The sequence below is a fragment of the Lactuca serriola genome, chromosome 9 (genome assembly GCF_051521515.1).
Source record: "Lactuca serriola cultivar US96UC23 chromosome 9, Lser_US96UC23_V15, whole genome shotgun sequence".
Taxonomy (NCBI): domain Eukaryota; kingdom Viridiplantae; phylum Streptophyta; class Magnoliopsida; order Asterales; family Asteraceae; genus Lactuca; species Lactuca serriola.
The window spans coordinates 207,009,640-207,031,552 of NC_136416.1; positions in this window are offsets into that span (position 1 = coordinate 207,009,640).

Below are 21,913 nucleotides of genomic sequence, written 5' to 3' on the forward strand. Positions count from 1 at the left end.
GTTGTGTTTGTCCCAATTCTAGCACCATGTATATTTTGTATAATGGGTTAATGGGGTTCGAATGCAAGGGTATACATATACTATGAATTTATGTAATTTTGATTCACTTAGTTTTTGTCTAGATTAATCCATTCTTGAACCTCTTAATTAGCCACTTAATTAATGACTCACCATCCCTCTTAAAACACTTAGGTCTTGGTTAAATTTCATTCCATATGTCTTAATGTGTAGCCTATTGAGCTCTTAAATTGTAGAATATATGAGTGTTTGATTGATGAGTGAGTAAAAGCATAGTATTTACAATATTTTTGTGTCAAGACTAACTGTGCAAGATGGAATTGTTGATTTGTCTTCCAAGAACTCCGATATCAACCTGTTTTGGAGTTATAGGCTTTGTTTTATGATCAAAACACTAAACTATATATATATATATATATATATATATATATATATAAGTAATTAAGTATTCGAATTATGTTATTGAGACTTGGCTTGTTTTTATAATTGATAGGTATGTGTGGTTATTAGGTGAGGCCTTAACAACTTCAAGTAAGTACAAGAGTTGAAGAAGAAGAGAATTGCATCAAGGAAAAAGGTGAGTCGATAATTTTTTTAGCTTTAGCGTATAACCAGAAACTACACCCCATAAGGGCCGGGATTGTTGATGCAAATTATGATTATACTAGATTTGCTAATGTTTTCGATAATTGTTCATATATATGTTGTTTGCATCATGTGTATGGCTATACCCTATTATGGTGTTATGCATTTTATGTATAAGTTGTAATTGCATGATATGATGTTTAAAGAATTGGTAGTCACATGCTATAATAGGTTGGTAGTATGATGAATCTCATTACATACTTTATTGCTCGTTAAAGTTGTATAAATAATATGCCTATATTAATGTTTAATTGCTTTTCCGAGGTATAATGGTGGTATGGGATGAACCTTATAAGTCTAATACTTCGTGTGCGTAATACTTCACATGCACCCTGGTGTACGAGAAGTGGTGTTGGCTTTTTGTGTGGCCGAATCAAAAGTAGGCGGTGGTGATACATCATACATTATTCCAGTGGGACTTATGGAGTCATTCAAAACAAATGAAGTTGAAAGAAATCAATTGGTTGAAATGCAAAAAGAGATTCAAGAGGACCACGGAAAAAATACAGGCCGAATTAGAAGCTATGCGATTAGATATTAACAACTAACGAGAAAATTGTGAAGCCATGATGCAGAAGTTTGTTAAACAACCTGTAGAAGGGTAATAGTTGCTAAGATGATTTATCGTCTATGTTTAGTACATGTCAATGACGCTTTTAATACTTTTTTGTGATTATAGTTGACAACCTTATGTTGACTTTGATTTATGGTTGTTATTTTGAATTTAGATATGTCAAATGAGACCATAAAATTATATAAGATATTTATGTTATTATTGTTATGATGTGATTTTAGAAGTAATGAATATTCGTAGCAACGTAGTAAGACATATGTAGCATCTGCACGACAAGAAAAAAAGATGTCACATTAGTGTTAGAAAAGTCACAAAAATAAAATTGCATTTGACTGTAAACAAGGTTGCATTTTTTACAATTACAGACATAACAAAGGTTGCATATACCATAGAGAAAAGTTGCAGTTCTTTACTAGAAACATAATAAAGGTTGTAATTGATTTTAATAAAAGTTGCATTTTCATATCAAAAACTGTTAAAAAGGTTGCAGCTAAGTGTAAAGAAAGTTGCATATGAGCATAAAAAAGTTGCTTTTGCATAACAAATGTAGCATTAAAAAAAGGTTGCATCTCAATAAGATTTGCAACTATTTCATACACGGTTACATTTTCCAGGAAAAAAGTTGCTAAAATTCTAATGTAACTCTACCTAATGCAACCTTTGGTAAAAGGTTGCTTTAGGCATTATGCAACTTTTTCAACGCCTAATGCAACCTTTTAGCGGGGTTGCATTAGATTCATTTTGTTGTAGTGATAGAACGAACCATGTCTAACAGGGTTGTATTGTGCCTTTCTGCCACACCATTCAACTGCGGTGTCCTAGTTGGCGTCAATTGTGAAATTATTCCACATTCTTTGAGATAGTCGTGGAATTCAAGACTTAGGTACTCTCCTCCTCAATCGGATTGAAGCATCTTGATTTTCCTGCCCAATTGATTCTCCACTTCATTCTTGAACTCTTTGAACTTTTCAAATGTTTCAGACTTGTGCTTGATTAAGTAAATATACCCATATCTACTATAATCATCGGTGAAAGTCACGTAGAAGTGGTTTCCATCCTTTGTGGTGGATCTAAAGGGTCCACATACATCGGTATGTATGAGATCCAATAAACCCTCACCCCTCTCATAAGTGCCAGTGAAGGGTGACATGGTCATCTTTCCAAGTAAACAAGATTCGCACGTGTCATCTTCCTTAAGGTCAAATGACTCCAACACTCCATCCTTTTGGAGTTGGGCTATGTGCTTCTTGTTGACGTGTCCAAGATGACAATGCCACAAAGACGCTTTATCCATACTATTGGAAGAATCTATACACAACACATCATTTCCTAGGTTATCTACAACCATAACAGTTTCATAAGTTCCATTACAAGGCATAGCTTCAAAGTATAAAACACCATTTAGATAAGCATAAATAGAACCATTCATATTATTAAAGGAAAATCTATATCCTTGTCTAAACAAACCATGAAATGAAATGATGTTTCTTGCCATATCTGGCGAGTAGCAACAATTATTTAAATCTAGACCTAATCCATTACTAAGCACTAAATAATACACTCCAATCTTGGTGACAGGCGACGATCTTCTGTTTCCCATGATTAGATTTTTTCTTCCTTGCTCCACATCTCTATCTCTTCTTAGTCCCTGCAAGTCAAAACAAATGTGGTAACCACATCCTGTGTCAAGAACCCAAGAAATAGTGTGAGATAAATTAGTAGATTTAGTTGTTTATATACCTCCAAAAGATGGATTAATCTTTCCATCCTTGATGGCTTGCAAATATTCTGAGCAGCTTCTCTTCCAATTCCCTATCTTGTGGCAATGATGGCACTCTGCCTCCTTCGGGTTAGGGTTGGGCTTAGCGGGATCAATTTTGGTTCCACTAGAAGAGGAACCATCTTGGGACATTCCTTTGCGGTGGCTCTTTGGAGGAGCCTTCCTCTTCTTGCCCTTTCCTTGTCCTATAGCCAAAACATGAGCAGCAGTTGGTGCGGGAGTTGGTGCAACAGACTTGTCCTTTAGGTTGCTCTCAGCAGTCCTTGGAGTTTGCTTAGGGTGACCTCTTCCTTGTTCATGTGGTAGGTCATCCTAATTTGGTTGTAGCATGAAGGCAAGGAATGAAGAACAATGTCGTTGGCCAAATCTTCCCCAAATTTAACATTTAACTTGCGAAGACGATCAACATATCGTTGCATCTTTTGCAAGTGAACAGTCAACGATTCTCCATTTCCCATCTTAGCGGTGATCATATTAGTGATGATCTCGTAACGCTCTTGCCTCGCACTTTGGTGGTACCTCTCCATCAAGTCTTGATGCATTTCATACGGATACATGTCCTCATGGAACTTTTGGAATTCTTGGTTCATAGTGGCTATCATGATGCAATGAACTTTTGTTGCATCACGTTCGTGTGTCTCAAAGACAGCCATCTCTTCGGGAGTAGCGAGTTCCGGGTTGACCTTCTCGAGCTTTTTGTCGAGGACATACTCTTTGTCCTCAGGAATTTTTGTGCCTAGTAACTACAATACTTAAGTCAAATTATGAATCCAAAAACATAAGAGCATGTATGATGTTTACTCTATGACAACAAAATTTCAATCAAATACACCATACAAGCATTACAAATAGTCAATAAGCAATTAGAAACCCTAGAAGTTCTTGTTTAGGTCCATTTTGGACTAGGACTTCCTTAATGGGCTCAATGGACCAATAAGCTTCCAATTTGACCATCTTGGGCTTAGAACTCTTAAATGGGCTCTAATTGGACCCACTTCCATTTATTTAAACATTTTGGGCCATATTGGGCCTAGAATGAAATAAATTAATTAGATGAACCATTTTGGGCCATATTTAACCTAATGTAGCCCTAATAGGTCATAAGACTCATATTTATGGTTATTTGGACCAAACATCACTTAACATAACCATGAAAAAGGCTTAAGCATACAAGGCCCAAATTCCTTCCTCTTCCTCTCTAATTCTCGGCCGAAGCCCATGTAAAAAGGGAGAGTTGACTTTGCTTGCCACCTCATTATTGTATGAAGGATATATAAGCTTTTGCACTTCAAACATCCATGCAATCTCATCTTCCCATGCAAGCACTTCCTTTTCTCCCTCTCTCTCTTGCCCTCGGCCGAGTTCAAGCACACACACACACACACATTTCACTCACTTTTCTCTCAAGAAAACTCTCCCATACCTCCTCCATATTTTCGAGATTCAAGGACTTTGCAAGGAGGATTCTTCACAAAAATCATCATGTAGGTAAGTTGATGCTTGAATCCACAATCTAGACTCCTTTTTCTATACAAAAATGTCTTCTTAACTCATATGAAATCATTATGTTGCATCTTAGAATCACCTCAAATTCGAGATCTTTATCAAGGTGTTGCTAGGGCCGAAAATCACCTCACTTTCTTCCTTTTCTTCTTCAAATCAAAACCACAACTCAAGTTGAGCTTCATACCCCCTATTTTTCGGGATTTATTTGTTTTGTGGGGGGAGAATACAAGCAAATGTGTAGATTTATGAGTATATGTATGCTTTGTGTGATTTCTATGCTTATATATATATATATGTTCTTATGTGATTGTGGTGTTGGTTCTAGTCAAAAAGAGCTTAAAAACCGAGATCTACAATGTGCTGAATGAAATAAGTATAACATATGTTATTTCACACAAATCAATTATAGAAAAATAACCAAGTTGGTTAATATGAACATCTTTGGGCTTAAAACCCATTTTTGGGCTCAAAATGCTAAAAATATAAAACTAAAGGGCCCAAAACGACAAAATACAAATTCTGAGGGTTGAGATGAGTCAAAACAGTTTTAAAAATGTATTTTCTGAAAATTTACTCTTTTGAAGGATGAAAATGTGAATTTTTAAACATAATGGGCCAAAAATGAACTTTTCGGCCCAATAAAGCCCAGATTGCGATATTTTTAATTTAGAGGGGCTGAAACTGCACTTTTCTGTAAAACAGGGTACTACTAGTGTACCAAGTCCATTTCAAGGGTTAAAAATAGTTTTCAAATTTAAAAGGGACCAAAGATGCAAAAATTTTATATTTTGGGTCAAAATTGTAAAAATTGCAAAAATAGATGTTTCAACCAAGAAAACTTCATTTTGAGGGACTAAAACTGTTTTTCAAGTAAATTTGAGCTGAAAAATACCTTTTTAACAAGTTTCGATACTAAAGTGTCAAGAAAAAGGGTTTAAGGACTAAAATGGAAATTCTTTTATATAAAGGGTTAAAAGTGTAAATTTATCCAAGAAGGGGCTGCAAAAAGAAAAATTCTAATGTTTTAAACAATAAATAGTTTATGATAAAATACTAGTACCATGACTACCGGCAAAGTATAATACACCTTCAACACCAAATCGTTACCAAACGAATCGATTCGGTCTCGAATCAATAACAAATCAAAAATCAATACACGACGATACTTCAATACACACGCAGAAATTACAGGAAGTCAATACACACGTGGGAATTCATCAGACGTCGATACACCATCTTTGGGCCCGAAAGTTTCAAATCGTGCTTGTTGGGCCTAGCTAGCCCAATGACATGATCTTTAGGCCCGAAGGAAACCCGCTTACATGTTATTGGGTCTTATACGACCTAATACCGTGTAAAAGGACTTTCAATAGCTTTTGTGCTGTTGGGCCCCGAGGGTCCTTTGGCACTGCTAGTAAAGTCGAGAAGTCAAATGTGAGTCGAGCCAAGGGCCTTTCGTATTCACGATAGCCTTGAACGACTCATGGAATTAATGGGGGCTTCGCACCCTCTTTTCTTCCTAGGTGGTTGGGCTATGGGAAGTCAGGGTGGTTGGATTAGGTGAGTAGTACTGACGATGCCTAAGGGTTCGTTTGTATAGTTGTAAGCTAGTCATTTTCATTAATGTGTGATTTTAACAACTCACCACCCATACTTAATCCAATGTCACCTGGAATCATCGAATACACACGTCGCAACGGTATAACAAAATATAAAACGCGTAATTTAAAGTATTAGGAAAACATCGGGTTTTCCTAGGAATTTCAACACTTACACCTACGAGATGCATACCAAGTCTAACAATTTTTCACATTTATAGAAACAAACAAGCATACTTACGGATCATCACACTTTTTCTTACTTACAATAATCTTTTCAGAAAATATCGGATTTTCTGGTGGTTTTTCAATATAATACGAAACATTATGTTTTAAACATTACTTATGAACTCACCAACATTTCATATGTTGACGTTTTTCAAAATACTTGTATTCTTAAGTAACAGGTAAATCGAAGGGAAAAATGTACTCAGTGATGTCTTGTTGTTTGTTTAACTAGTATCGAACAATCTACTTTTTGGGAATGTAATGTTTTGAAACAATGTACTAAATGTAAACACTACCAGTTGTAATATTTCAATGCATGGTGATGAATGATGTTATGTTTCATGTATATTCACCGTGATGGTATTCAATTGAGTCACAATAGCCCTCGGACGTTTCCACCGTCTGGTTCAGGGGTGTGACAGGTTGGTATCAGAGCTCTGTTTATAGTGAACTAGCATGTCTAGCCACACATTAATATGCAACTATAAACCAAAAGAGGGACTAACACAACTCTGAACAAAACAAGTAAAACACAACAATAAAACACCCTTGCTTGCATTAGGAATAAGAACATAATGCCAAATGAAACATGATAACGCTAGTATCCCGGTTAATTCAGGACTGTTCTTAGTGGTATCAAGGAGTGGATGTAGCCTGATCAACTACATTCCCTCCAAGGTATAACTAACACATGTTCTGATGAGATCGCGATAGCTAGGGAACCTAAAAACAAACCCCTTTATCACCAAAAAGAGGAGAACGTCTGCATAGTCTATACAATAGTTGTAGCATCCTAGGAATAATGTTAGCATATTTACACACTCTCGCAGACAGCATGGCTGGTTTTCATCACCCCGGGGATCCTTACTTCCGTAACCAGGGAAATAACGGATGGTTAGACGAGGAGCCTGAGGAAGGGCCTGAGGAAGACCCCGAAGAGGAATCTGATGGAGAACCTGAGGTAAGAGTCGAGGGCGAGCCTGCCGAACCAGAAGAGGAACAGGAGGAGGAAGAAGATGGAGGAAACTTCGAGGAGGAACCCGATGGCAGTGAAGGGGGTGATTCGGACGCAGAGTATGCAGTCATCAACCCCCCTTACCTGATCAGGGTGCCTGCTTACCGGGTGGGCCCCACTGGTCCTACACCTTCCTGGGGTATTGATCTCTGGAGATGGAGCAGACAGCAGGGACAGCGACACCCGTACGGCATGTCACGCGGGTTCTTTGACCTGCGGGACGGAGGACCGACAGATCAAGCCCTTCCAGTCATGGTGAAATGGTTACGGAACACTAGCGTCCTTGCTCAGAGCACTGCCCACCAGGTACGCCAGTTGTGGACTAGGGCCGAGCGCGCAGAACAGGAGACACGTGACGTTCTTCGAGAGTTCCACATAAGGCAGGTGAGGTGGGAGTCTCGACTCTAGGACGCAGAACGACAGGTGTGTGACAACCGTCAATTTTCGGTCAAGTCAAAGTCAACTAAAGTCAACAAGTCAAACCGGTCAACTCAATTTGCCCGTAGGTACTAGAGTTTATGTTATGTAATTTCTAAACAACTTGCTATTCTAATGAGAGATCATAAATCGAAAAGTGTGTACATCTAGATCTCCTTAACCTAAAACTGTGGTACGTGGCGAGCCAAACCGATAAAACAATGTTGCATACTCATCGAGAGTATGCAAGATCCTTAAGCAAGGCTTAACGGGGTTTATGGACCTTGCATTGCGAAGTCGGACACTCACATTCGTCACACACGAAACCGCTCTCAATCGTTTTCACTCTATCTCTTCTTATCGAGAATCTCTCCCAAATCTCTCTAAGTATGTGAAATCTCTCCCAAATAACTCTTTGTATGAGAAATCTCTCCAAGAATGTCAAATATCTCCCAAATCTCTCTAAGTATGTGAAATCTATCCCAAATATCTCTTTGTATTAGAAATCTCTCCAAGAATGTCCAATCTCTCCCAAATCTCTCTAAGTATGTGTAATCTCTCCCAAATATCTCTTTGTATGAGAAATCTCTCCAAGAATGTCAAATCTCTCTATGTATGTGAAATCTCTCCCAAATATCTCTTTGTATGAGAAATCTCTCCAAGAATGTCAAATCTCTCCCAAATCTCTCTAAGTATGTGAAATCTCTCCCAAATATCTCTTTGTATGAGAAATCTCTCCAAGAATGTCAAATATCTCCCAAATCTCTCTAAGTATGTGAAATCTATCCCAAATATCTCTTTGTATGAGAAATCTCTCCAAGAATGTCCAATCTCTCCCAAATCTCTCTAAGTATGTGAAATCTCTCCCAAATATCTCTTTGTATGAGAAATCTCTCCAAGAATGTCAAATCTCTCTATGTATGTGAAATCTCTCCCAAATATCTCTTTGTATGAGAAATCTCACCAAGAATGTCAAATCTCTCCCAAATCTCTCTAAGTATGTGAAATCTCTCCCAAATATCTCTTTGTATGAGAAATCTCTCCAAGAATGTCAAATCTCTCCCAAATCTCTCTAAGTATGTGGAATCTCTCTCAAATCTCTCTCAACTTTCTATAGTCACTCAGGGCATGCCGACCCTTGAATTTGGCGAAAACAGCCCAAAAACGGAAGTCTACGCGAAAAACGGACTTAAGGAGCCGAAACCCCTCTTAGGACCCGAAAGTCCTCTTAGGACCCGAACCCTTCTGAGCCGAAGGCTGCGGAACTGAACCTCACTCAAAGAACCGAACCTAAAGGCTCCTGGAACCGAACCTCGCACATAACCCGGACCCGAACCTTCGGTACATTTCGGGTCTGATCACCTTCGCTTCTGAGACCGAGCCTTCGCCTCTAAGACTACCGAGCCTTCGGCTTTGCTTCGCGCCTAGCATCATTATGGACCAAACCTCGGCCTAGGGACCAAACCTCGGCATAGGGACCGAACCTCGGTGTAGGACCGAGAGGTCTCGCTGGAAGTCCCTTTTCTCCCGGTTTTCGACTAATTTTGCGTTTTAGGCCCATTTTTAATTGTTTTAACACGAGATTTTCACCCAAAACTTTATTTTAACATATAAGACCCCTTAAGTAATGAATTATTACGTTTTGAGGATAAAACCTTATCCAAAAGAGAGTAGGTGAAGTACAAAGGTAGAGTGTTGACTTTCCTTTATTCTATGACACAAGCAACCACTCCCATACCCACTCCATGTCAGTATTCACCATCCACCCATCCTTAGTCACTTCATAAGTCTTTTCTCATTATTTTCAGTCATTCCCACATTCTTAGAGCTCATCCACCCTCTCTCCTCACACTTCATTCATTCTCTCATTTTTCCACCAAGAACCACACTCCAAACTCTCTCATCTTTTTCTCTCAAATTCGAGAACTTCAAGGCGTACTCCAAGACTTTTCTCCTTCATTTAGTAAGTATCATCATCTTTCTTATGATTATTACACATCCTCCTACTCAAAATCATAGATTGCTTACACAAACATCATCACCTTCTTGTTAGATCTTCGAATCTTCAAGTGATTCATCAAGTGTTCTTGAGTTGAACACTTCTCTTCTTCAACACTTATCTACTGAAATCACTCAAGGTGAGTTCATACCCCTACATTTTCACGTTTTCTGAAGTTTTAGGGGGGGAATACAAGTTAAAACACCAAGAACATAACTAAAGTTTTCTAACAACTTTCATCAGAAAAGTTGGACCCCATTCACGGACTGTTTTGGACAACTTAAACATTTTTTTACAAAATTGTTTTAGTTGTAAGTAGCTACAGTTCTTAGCTTCAAAATGACTATTTGCACATCTCCATACGATTTTCCTACAATTTATGGTGATTTTTACAAAACTGCTTATCATTTCGAACACCAAACCGGACCAGTCTGTAATTATGGACTTTTTCACCCAAGTTGGAGGTCATTAACAATCATGATAAAAATTACGAGTAAACTAGACACATTTTGGGAACTCTCAGAATTTACGGATTTAGTTTTCGACTTCGTATGATTTTTCTATGACTTTTCTAAAACAGCGCAGAAAGGTTAAATTTAGTTAACAGTATATAACTTTCATAACACTTTGTATTATGTTGAGCAAAGTGTATAACAATGAGTTCCAAATATTGAATGTGTTTCCTTGTTAGTTTATCATCATAAACTGAAACTTAGTCATTCATGAGAAGATTATTCATTCATTTAGAACACACATATTAAACTATAATGAGCATAGTTTATGGATTTACAACATTAAGGCATTTTAATAAATTTGTGAGTCATTCGCTTCGGGTTACTTCCAAAGTAACCAATTCAAAAAGTCCTGTAAATCGTAACCAGAATCTCTTGTAGGGAGAACGTGATAGTTGTGTATAGATCTATATTGGGCTTGACAAACCTGTTGGATTAATGTCTAAGTCCATAACTATAATTGGTAAGACTTGACCCGACCCGGCATGGTCCATTTGGGTTGCATACCATCATGCACTTGGATAGACTATAATGAGAGAAATAAGACACTTATGGTTATTAATATATTATAAGTTCTAGTATATTAATAATAAGAATAATAAGATTATTTAATTAGTATTGATCAAGAATTAATCTAGGATTAATTAAGTGATCAAAAGAAGACTAATTAAATATATGGGTTGATTGTGTAAATCATCCATACTTGTATAGTGGACTAATGCTCCATGGATAATCAAGTTGGGCTAAAACCCATAGGATGGTCCATGGATGCTCCATGGTGTATTTGTACCCATGGATCATGGAAATGAAAGGCCATGTCAATTAGGGTTTACATGGTGTAACCCTAACTATATAAGCATCTTATTCTTGACCAAAATCGGATACTAGAGTGTGAAGTAAAAAGGGCTAGCCGATTTCATAAGTTGTAGAATTCTCTCAAATTATTCCAAGTGTTTTGGTGATTGTGATTCCATTTGAGGCTTCCACACTATTGGGGCTAGGCACTCAAGCTTCATGAAGACTTTCTACATCAAAGAGGTATGTATTCTATCTTGTTACACTCATTGTTTTTGTATGCTAGATTAGGATAATACCTTGGATGTTCTTATTTGCATGTATAATAGAGAAAACATAGATCCAAGGTATTTAGGGTTGCATGTACACTTAGGAGTGTTAGAATGCTCAAAACCCAACAGTGGTATCAGAGCCTAGGCTTGTTTTCTATTATACTTGATGCAAATTGCTGAAAAATGCTGAAAAACTCGATTTTCTGGCTTTCTGGGCACTGGACTCGCCGAGTCCACTGATGAACTCGCCGAGTCCATGAGTAAAATCATCCTACTCACCGAGTAGGTTCATGCACTCGCCGAGTAGGAGCCCCAGACAACATATATTCGAGGTTTTTGGCTAGAAATGGACTAGGAACATTACCCTAAGTTGTTTTTGAACTTATAAACTTGTTTTTGATGTGGTAATGTTCATGCTAATCCATTTTCAAAGATAATTGTCAATAGATTCATGTTTTGTATTAGTTTAAGGTTTAGACTAATTACATGAAAAAGTTTGATTTGAATTATCTTGTTGTTATGAGTTGCTTAGATTAATAGAAAAGTTAAGTGAAATTATTGTTTTCAATCCAAATTAATCTAAGAGTTGATTCTAAAATGTGTTTGTGTAACTTGTCCTCAAGTTATATGAAAAGTCACATTTAAGTTTCATAAAACTCATAAAAGTTGGCAATGGTTACAAAATGAAGAGTCTTGTGTCATTGAATAATTTTTTATGACTCCATAACTTGTCCTCAAGTTATGGAAGTTCAAGAGTCACTTCATTAAAGAAAAATATGTAACCATAATTAAATCCATAAGTTTTAAAATAAAGAAAAGTTAGTTCTTTTATTAGTTTAAAGTCTTCCATAACTTGTCCTCAAGTTATGGAACTTGAAGAGTTTTTGGATTAAAACTACTTTAAACACATAAGTTATGGAATTAATTAGTTTTGAATAGTTTCAAAACTTGCCCTCAAGTTTTGGAATTTGAAAAGTTTTCCTTATGAATACTTTAATTCCAAGTTAGCCCTTAGAATTTTAAAAGTTAAAATTCAACCCTTATACTTTATAATATTATAAGTTTATAATATATATATATATATATATATATATATATATATATATATATATATATATGTATAAGAGTAAAGTCAGTCTTACCGCTAGTACGCCTCATTCACGAAGCCGGTCTATAAGGTGGGTATAAGGTTGTTGCCTATAAAATGGCAACTTAATGGGTGTCCACTCTCACCCACCGCTTGCTTGACCGGTGGAGGGTCGTTAGCCGAACGGGTTTGACAAGACTATAATTCTCCTTCATTAAAAGTATTAATGATAATACTAAGTAACTAAACTCTTAATAATACCCAATCTTAGTTACTTAGGAAAAATGTGAATAAGGTGCTAACCCATGAAATTACACTTTACACTTTGTCTAAGTCGTTAGTGGAGCGTGTGTGGTTAACCGGCACACTAACTTGGACTTAACAAGGTAGGTAAAGGGTGACTTAATATTTATCATAGTATCGACGGAGCGTGTGTGGTTAACCGGCACATCGATTGAGGGGTAATTTATTAAGGGTACCAAGTGATTTGCATGGTTACTTCACACCTTGTTTTGTGATCCTCGGCATCCCAGTCACAAAACCTAAAGGGCACACTCGAGATTGAAACATGTCGTTGAAAAATTCAATGAATCTCAAAGATCTAGGAGTTTCAAAACCAATTAAAACCTAATAATACATTTCGTTTATCTTGGTGGAAATTGGTGAATCGTCATTCACCTACCTTCAAATATTTTATAGCTTGGATTACGGCATACTTCTTCTAAGTTATAAAATAGTTTGTTGGGTCCTAGCCTTAATATTTCATATTGGGTGTCATATTAAGGACTTTAAATCAACTATCTTGAATATCTCCCAAAAGTTGTCTGGTTTAGGCACCTATGATCTTCCCAAATCTCTTGAAACAAGGTTTCCTAATGAGGATGATGTCCCATGGATATCATACTTCTTTCTCCTCCTCCAATTATTCTCCCTAACCCACAAGTTCTTGAAAAGTTTAAGGTCACTCAAGCCCTATTGGCAAGGCAAGGTCTAGGTGTGATCACATCTTGGAGATGTAGTCACATATTGACAAGCCGGGAGAGTTGGATGTCAAAGTCTTGAGAAAGTTGGTGGTTCAACTACTTTCTAAGTCACATAGTGAGTTCTTTTAGAACACCTATGAAACAGACTATGACAAGACCCTTAATGATCTTATCTATTTGCTAAGATCAACTTCCTAAAACTTTATGGACATTGACAATGATGACATTGGATATCTAGTAAAGCTCTCTCTTCCCAGTGGAAAGGGATCGGCCATAGTCAACTCGGTTGACCAAATGGTAAAGAGAAAAGCTAAGTCTGTGATAGTCTCGTGTACCATTATCAAAGGGTCCATATGTTTGTATTGCCAAAGAAAGGGGCATTGGTTGCGAAGCTGCCAAAATTTACCTAAGGATGTTAAAGTCAATAAGTTTGACTCTACTTCAGGTAAAGCCCACTATCTAACTCTGTTAAGTTTCTATTCTGAGATTCTTGATACATGACGTGATTGGGTCACATGGTGGTGTTTTAAGAATCAAAGAAAAGTGAAGAAACTTAAAGAAAGAATATGCTGAATCTGATCGCGTAGATGGATTTCTACCGCATAGTTTGAAGATCGGATTCTTGAGCTACTTCGTAAGAGTTATGAGATGTTGCTTAGGAATAGATAAAAACAAAGTTTTCATGTGCTTTTGCACTGTAAGGATAAGTTTTTTCGCAAAGTTTTAAAATAAAAGGAAAATTTTTGATTTTACTTATTTTAAAATATCCTTACAATGGCATTTTTGAGGGAAAATTGTTGCTTATATGATTCTATTAAGAGCAAGAGTGGAAATATGAAATTGATTCTTTCATTTGTGGTAATGTCTAAATTTACCAAATAAGGAAAGATTCTCATTACCCAAGTTTCAATTGGACCGGAACTTGGAATCATGCAAGTTGTATAGCATGATGAATGAGAACTTTCAAGTATTGGAAAAATTAAGACTAATTACTCGGTCACATGGATGTGTGAGTCAAGTAAAGGACTAAGGGATCGAGTACACATTCTTGTGCACTGATTAAGTCCACCACAAAAGTTTGATAACACTATTCGTCATAGTTTACTAAAGCTCAGTAAATATGATTATACTTACATGCTTAAGCGTAATTCTGAGACATTGGAAAAAGGTTCCAATGTATGACATAGCGAATAAGAAGAATCAAATTAGGCAGAAGGATAAAAGTTTCTCAAATCTGAAAAGATGGGAGAGTACTTTAGTAATAGTTTTTGTGATCATCTTAATGATTAAGAAACCATAGCACAATTAGTTCTCTAAGGAAGTCTTAGTGCATTCTTATGACTAAGAAGAGGGATCTTGAATTGTTGAAATGGTTAAATCAAGAAGATGAGTCATACTTCGTTCCAATACAAGTCTTAGAGTCATACTCCAAGATTGTCATTTGAGTGACATTTCTTAAAGAAGGTTTAAAACACTTTTCAAATGTAAGAGTAAAAATTTTCTACTCTTGTACATTTGAAATTGGTAAGTTGTGATGTTTTGGATAAAACAAAGACCAACTTAGGCCAATTGTGTGAAGTATTTGTCTTGATTAGAATCCACACTGTCTCTTGGATGTTTGACAAGGGAGTCTTATATGTCAAGAGGATAGTGGGAGTCTTAAAGGTCTTGAAAGTCTCAAGAACTAATCAAGAATAAAACCTGAAGTTCGTCACTAGCACATGACTTGAGGTTTATAACCTATCGTGTTGACATATCTATGCCCATTCCAGTTAAAGTTGGCTTTGCATATGAGTTCTTAGAGTTCTCAATTTGTTGCACAACAACTTGGAAGCAATGGTAGGCCCTTGAGCTGCCAGGTGGCAAGAAATTAAGATTGAGTTCAGTCCATATGAGTTTGGATTTGTCATTATCCCTGTCTAGTGACTAAGGTTTTGACAATTCACATGGATAAGAACACATACACCATTAAAAATCTAAGTGTCATAAGGTTTCTCTCCGATTCATGAAAATGATGGTGAGGAAACACTTTCACTAAGTAGATTTTATCTAGATAGCAATTGTGATATTTGCATTCTCAAAGTCGTTAGTGGAGCGTGTGTGGTTTACCGGCACACTAACCTGGACTTGTGAAAAGTGGCAAAAAGGTCTAACCATTATGATTACGGCATACCTCTTCATAATTGTTTAGACACACAAGTGTGCTATCTAAGGGAAGGTGTATGATTTTGATAAAGTTTTATCAAAACAATCTAGCATCAGAAATCTGAACTTTGGTAAGAAAGTCAATGAAGTATTGATTTCTAGAAGTCCAGGTGATTTCTGAGAACATGTCAAAGCTAGTGGGAGCATAAGTGTTATGCTAATAATCATCATGTTAGCGGGAGCACGATAATTATGATAAGTATTGCAAGATTAGCAATGTTAATTATAGAAAACAAAAGTTTCAACTGGGAAAGAGTTGTTTTGCTATAATTAAGGGAGAGGAAATTATACTTCATCTCAAATCTATAAGCTTAGATCATGAGGTTTTAATCATTTGGTCAAGGAAATATATATGAATTTCATGTTGGAATGGCTCAACATAAGGAAATTCTGTATATGAGTCCATTATTTGCGTTCTAAAATTCGATTATGATTACGGCATCCCTTTTCATAATCTGAATTATGAGAACTTGGCAAATTGAAATGGACATATTATAGCAAAAGACAGGTTTAGTCTTTATGTGAGACATCATGAATCGTGTCCCATATGCTTCGGATATAAGATCGATTACATGTGCTATAATCATCCGTTCTAAAATTTTCCAAATGCCTGGGGCATTAAGAAGGGAAAAGGTTTAGAACTGGATATGACTAAAAGGATTAAACAATTGTCGAGAACAATCTAAGGTTTACCAAAGATTGGTTGCTCAAGGACAGTTGGAAGTATAGTGATAATTCTGGAAGGACCATATTGACATAATCTGTAAGGAGGCAACTCTTGATCAGAAGTAATAGTCAAAATGGAATCTGGAAATGTTTCAAAGTTAGAAATTTCAATCTGTGTAAGATTAAGGAAACTTAATGCAAGAAGGATGTTTCCAAGGAGTTGATCTCCTTTGGAATACTCTGTAATGATTGTTGCCAAGTCTTTGTGAGTTTGTGCATAATCGTTACAAGATGATCAATGCATATAAGTTTAGAATCTAACAGATTTCAGTAAATGGCATGAATTTGGAATTCTTGCATTTGTAGTAAGGATTTGGGAGTGTGAAAAGAGAATCATTGAAGTTATGTTCAATTGATCTAGTTCACAAAGTAAAGACCATAGACAAACATAGTATGCATACTTGGTGTATGGCATGACTAGTGTTTAAGAAAACATAGTGTACATGCTTGGAGCATGGGACAACTATTGTTTTAAATTCAAGAATAAAGTTGATAGCTGAAACAGTATACAATGAATAATGTGTAATCATATGGTGATAAATAAAAGGTGTTTTATTTATGTTCAAAGTGTTGATACCATATTGGATTCAATTATTATTGTGTTTCATTTTGCATGTTTTGACTTCCCGAATAAACTGGGTTATTCTTTCAGAATGACTAAGTTATTCAAACCATCCACAGTCGGTCATATGTTGGAAGTAGATATGAATTAAGACTGTCATGGGTTGGCTTGTAGAGGTCTAAGGTGTTGGACAAAGGGCTACAACACTCATGAGTGCTCATAAGTTCTGAGTATTGGATTCAACCCGCGCTCATTGGAATCACTTCATGGATTTTATCACGAGTGATCATGAGACGATAATATCTTATATTCTTCAAACCTAGAGATATGAGTTGTTACTATGAGTTGATAGTACATTGATTGCACGAAAACGCATACGGTAACTCGGTGCTGTAAAACGTGCCTTTGTGTATGATTCAACAAGTAGTAGAACAAGCCATATGAGTCGAAGTTTATCCGTTCCTTTTACCTTCGGGGTAAAAGCGATATCTGTGGGCCCCTCGGTGATTTGATGATGACAAATGGAAGTGCTCGTCCGGGCCAGGACTGATTTGATTTGTTCAATTAGTCAGTCGTCATAAATCGAAAATCGGGAAACAACAAATGGACAGAGAGAATGATTATAATCCATGTCTCAGTCCATATGATATCTAGAATGGAGGAATATATGATCCCTTATCTAATGGACAAGTCACTAACAAAGGTCAGAGTTCATCTACAAGGTCAGAGTTCGACAGAAGCTTTTGAGAGCTACGATTGCCGGTTGGTTCCTGAAGTCATACGCAATAATAGTTTTAGACTTATCCAAGTGGGAGACTGTTGGATTAATGTCTAAGTCCATAACTATAATTGGTAAGACTTGACCCGACCCGGCATGGTCCATTTGGGTTGCATACCATCATGCACTTGGATAGACTATAATGAGAGAAATAAGACACTTATGGTTATTAATATATTATAAGTTCTAGTATATTAATAATAAGAATAATAAGATTATTTAATTAGTATTGATCAAGAATTAATCTAGGATTAATTAAGTGATCAAAAGAAGACTAATTAAATATATGGGTTGATTGTGTAAATCATCCATACTTGTATAGTGGGCTACTGCTCCATGGATAATCAAGTTGGGCTAAAACCCATAGGATGGTCCATGGATGCTCCATGGTGTATTTGTACCCATGGATCATGGAAATGAAAGGCCATGTCAATTAGGGTTTACATGGTGTAACCCTAACTATATAAGCATCTTATTCTTGACCAAAATCGGACACTAGAGTGTGAAGTAAAAAGGGCTAGCCGATTTCATGAGTTGTAGAATTCTCTCAAGTTATTCCAAGTGTTTTGGTGATTGTGATTCCATTTGAGGCTTCCACACTATTGGGGCTAGGCACTCAAGCTTCATTAAGACTTTCTACATCAAAGAGGTATGTATTCTATCTTGTTACACTCATTGTTTTTGTATGCTAGATTAGGATAATACCTTGGATGTTCTTATTTGCATGTATAATAGAGAAAACATAGATCCAAGGTATTTAGGGTTGCATGTACACTTAGGAGTGTTAGAATGCTCAAAACCCAACAAAACCCACACCAGAGCTGCTTGCAATAGCTAGACCGGCAGGTCTGAGGTGACAAGTGTCATAATAGTTCCGACGCCTGAAGAACGTCGTAATTACGAGGCCGTCAAAGTCAAGTATGGTGATGATAGCTCACATGTGGTATTAACAAATCAAAAGATTTACGAGTTCTAACTTTAATTTAGCGAGTTATGTCGATTTAGCTCACTAAAATTACTTTAAGTATGGAAAAATACTTGTACGTCTTCATATCAAAAAGGGTTTTATGCCAATTTGAAACAACTTTCATATCTTTAAGTATGACAAATACTTGTTCATTTTCGGTCCTGGTATTTAGGACCTCATTACTTTTATAAAGAAAATATTGGATTTTTCTTGGAAACATACATCTCTTTACAAAGATCGATTTTCAAATTCTTACTGTCAAAAGCATATGAACTCACCAACCTTTGTGTTGACACTTTTCAAAACTACTTGTATTCTCAGGAATTCAGTGAAACAGGAAATCAACCACGTTTTGAGGATGGGACGATAAATCGTCAAACAGTTCATTTTGTATCATAATGTAATTGATTCGAATCATGTAAACATATACTTTGGTGTAACTTTTTCAATTATATTTATGATGGTTGTAATTACTTGGAGCACTATTATACTCGTTGTTGTGATACTCTACATGAAGTCCTCCACCCCCGAACGTTTCCGCCATCCTTGGTTTGGGGGTGTGACAGATTGGTATTAGAGCATTGTTCATAGTGAACTTAATATATCGAACCACATAAGATATACAAACTATAAATGCATTGGGACTAGAGTCTCCGATTTAAAGTTTTCAAAACAATTATACTTTTAGAAATAAATAGTTTCTTATTAAAAGTATACATGCATGCATACAAACTAAGGTCAGCATCATTCTAGAATAAAACAAAAGTAGCAATTGTTGAATATCACAGGTAAGCTCGGGGGTGAATGATCAGTCTTGGGAATGGCATAGCCTGATCAACTATGCTAGTCCGAGGAGTGATTAGCACATGCCCAAGAATGGTTGTGATGTGGCAACAAGTCTAAATACTTACCAACATTACCACAATGAGAACATTAGAACAGAACACGAGTTTAAAATACTATAGGAGTAGTTTGTAATATCATGACTTATAGGAAAACTAAATAGATCCTTAATATAACTTAGAAATCATAGACTTAGAATTTGTGGTCTTTGCCTTACTTCATTTTCCTTGTTTGGATGTGGATCTAGGGTAGGATCACTTATTCGAAGGTCTATCATATCTTGTTATATGTAATTAGTAGGCACTATGTCATTATAGAAGTAACTAATAAGGATCACCCCTATAAGTAATTAATTATAGAGTTAGACGCCTAGTAATTATATATTCCACTCCTATTCTCGCACGTACAACATAGTAAGATCCTACTTACCGGACGACCCCTACTTTCCCAATCCGAACCCAAGAAATGGTGAATGGTTATGAGGAGAATCAGAAGCGGAACCGGAGGTAATCAATCCTCCATGCATAGCAAGGGTTTCCGCGAACCGTTTCGACTACATCGAACATGTGCCCCGTTGGGCAATCGTGATCGAGGGTTGAATGTTGATAGCAATGACAACAACCACCATGTGGAGACCAACGAGGGTGCTATGACCTCAACCACCGGGGACCGACTGACAGAGCCCTCCCGGCGAAGACCCGGCAGATCGCGGACATCGGGGATTAAAGCAGGTAGACTACAACCCGAGTTCGGAAACTGCACGCTACTACAGGCCCTACTGTCTCACGTACCCGAGACTCGGAAGGAGACTACTATTTCGGAGACCAACTCTCTGTTTAGGACTTTATCGCCACTCAGGCAGAGGCAAGAGAGTAACGGGGTAGACACACGACATTTAAAGATAGGAGGATTGCAGCCAAGCATCGATTGACAGAGCTGCAAGGTGCATCGAGTTTGCCTCAGGCATCGCAAGGGACGGATCGTCGTAAGTAGAGTTCATACCGCACTCAAGACATTGTAAATTAGATTCGTGAGTATGCGTTGGTGCTACTCTATTCTAGGCGTAAGCACGACACTGGGATTTAAGCGATCATACTAAACGAGGGATCTAGTTGCTATTAAAACTTTTGCATGCACGGATGTGAGGTAAACCTACATCTAGGCCAAAAATTTTCGTTGAAACCATAATTACTAGAATCATAATTAACAAGATGGGCATAGAATATACCTAACAGACTCGAAGGTCTATTTGGTCTTAGTTATATAACTAAGCATACTTCAATTGGTCATAATAAGGACGTAGCTTGGGTCAAGTATAAGGGTTCACTTGGATACAGAACTACTAAAATACATGAGTTACCATATAAAGAATCTCGTTATGAATTGTTTTCAGAACGCCCTTAACGACCGAATTACGTTACAAATCCATATAAGATAAAACTTAGTTAGAAACTCGCGACGTATAGCCATTCTAAAAACTCATTATCATCTCACCCTTAAACATTTTGTTGAGAAGTTCCTTCTTTATAGACTTATGGGTGCGATCATACCAGCACTAATACACCGGGTCCCATCAAAACTCCTCAGCCAAGCGTGTTTGGACAAACATGATTCTAAGATGAGTAAAGCTTAACGCTCGTATGAAACCTACTCCTACCCACTGCCAAAACTCCATCTCAGGAGCGTTAGCGGAAACACTAAGAATAGTACATCAATGTGCCTAAATTTATATATATATATATATATATATATATATATATATATATATATATATATATATATATATATATATATATATATATATATGAATATAAATCGTAAGAATGCACTTAAGATAACCATTTCGGCTAATGAAGTCATTTTTCATCGTGAAACAGAGCTATGACCACACCAAGAGGCAATCAACCAACTAGCAAGGCGCCAACCCTGCAGATAGATTCTGCTACTTTTCAGGCTACAATCACGGCAGCCGTGATAGCCGTCATCACGCAATTCAATGCTAACAACGCCAACAGAAGTGGAAGCGGTATTGACAATACAGATTGTGGTAACAATCAGGAACACCAACGGGGGTCTGCCAGCGAAAACACCTCTGGTCACAAACCTACGAACAAGAAGAGAAAGTTTTGGAACATGAAAGAGCGCCACCAATCTCAAGGATCCACTAAAAGACAACCACCTATGGCCATCCCTACCATTACAACAACAGTCACGACACATGCCTCGGCACTAGCCACGGGGTCTGCCACCCAAACGCCAGCCAGACCATGTAATGGATCACTTCCAAAGTGTAACCAATGTGGCTTCCATCATAATGGGGCTTGTCAGGAGATACCCTGTAAAAACTGCGACAAGAAAGGGCATACCGTCCGTTTCTGTAGGGTCCCGACGCAGTACATCGCT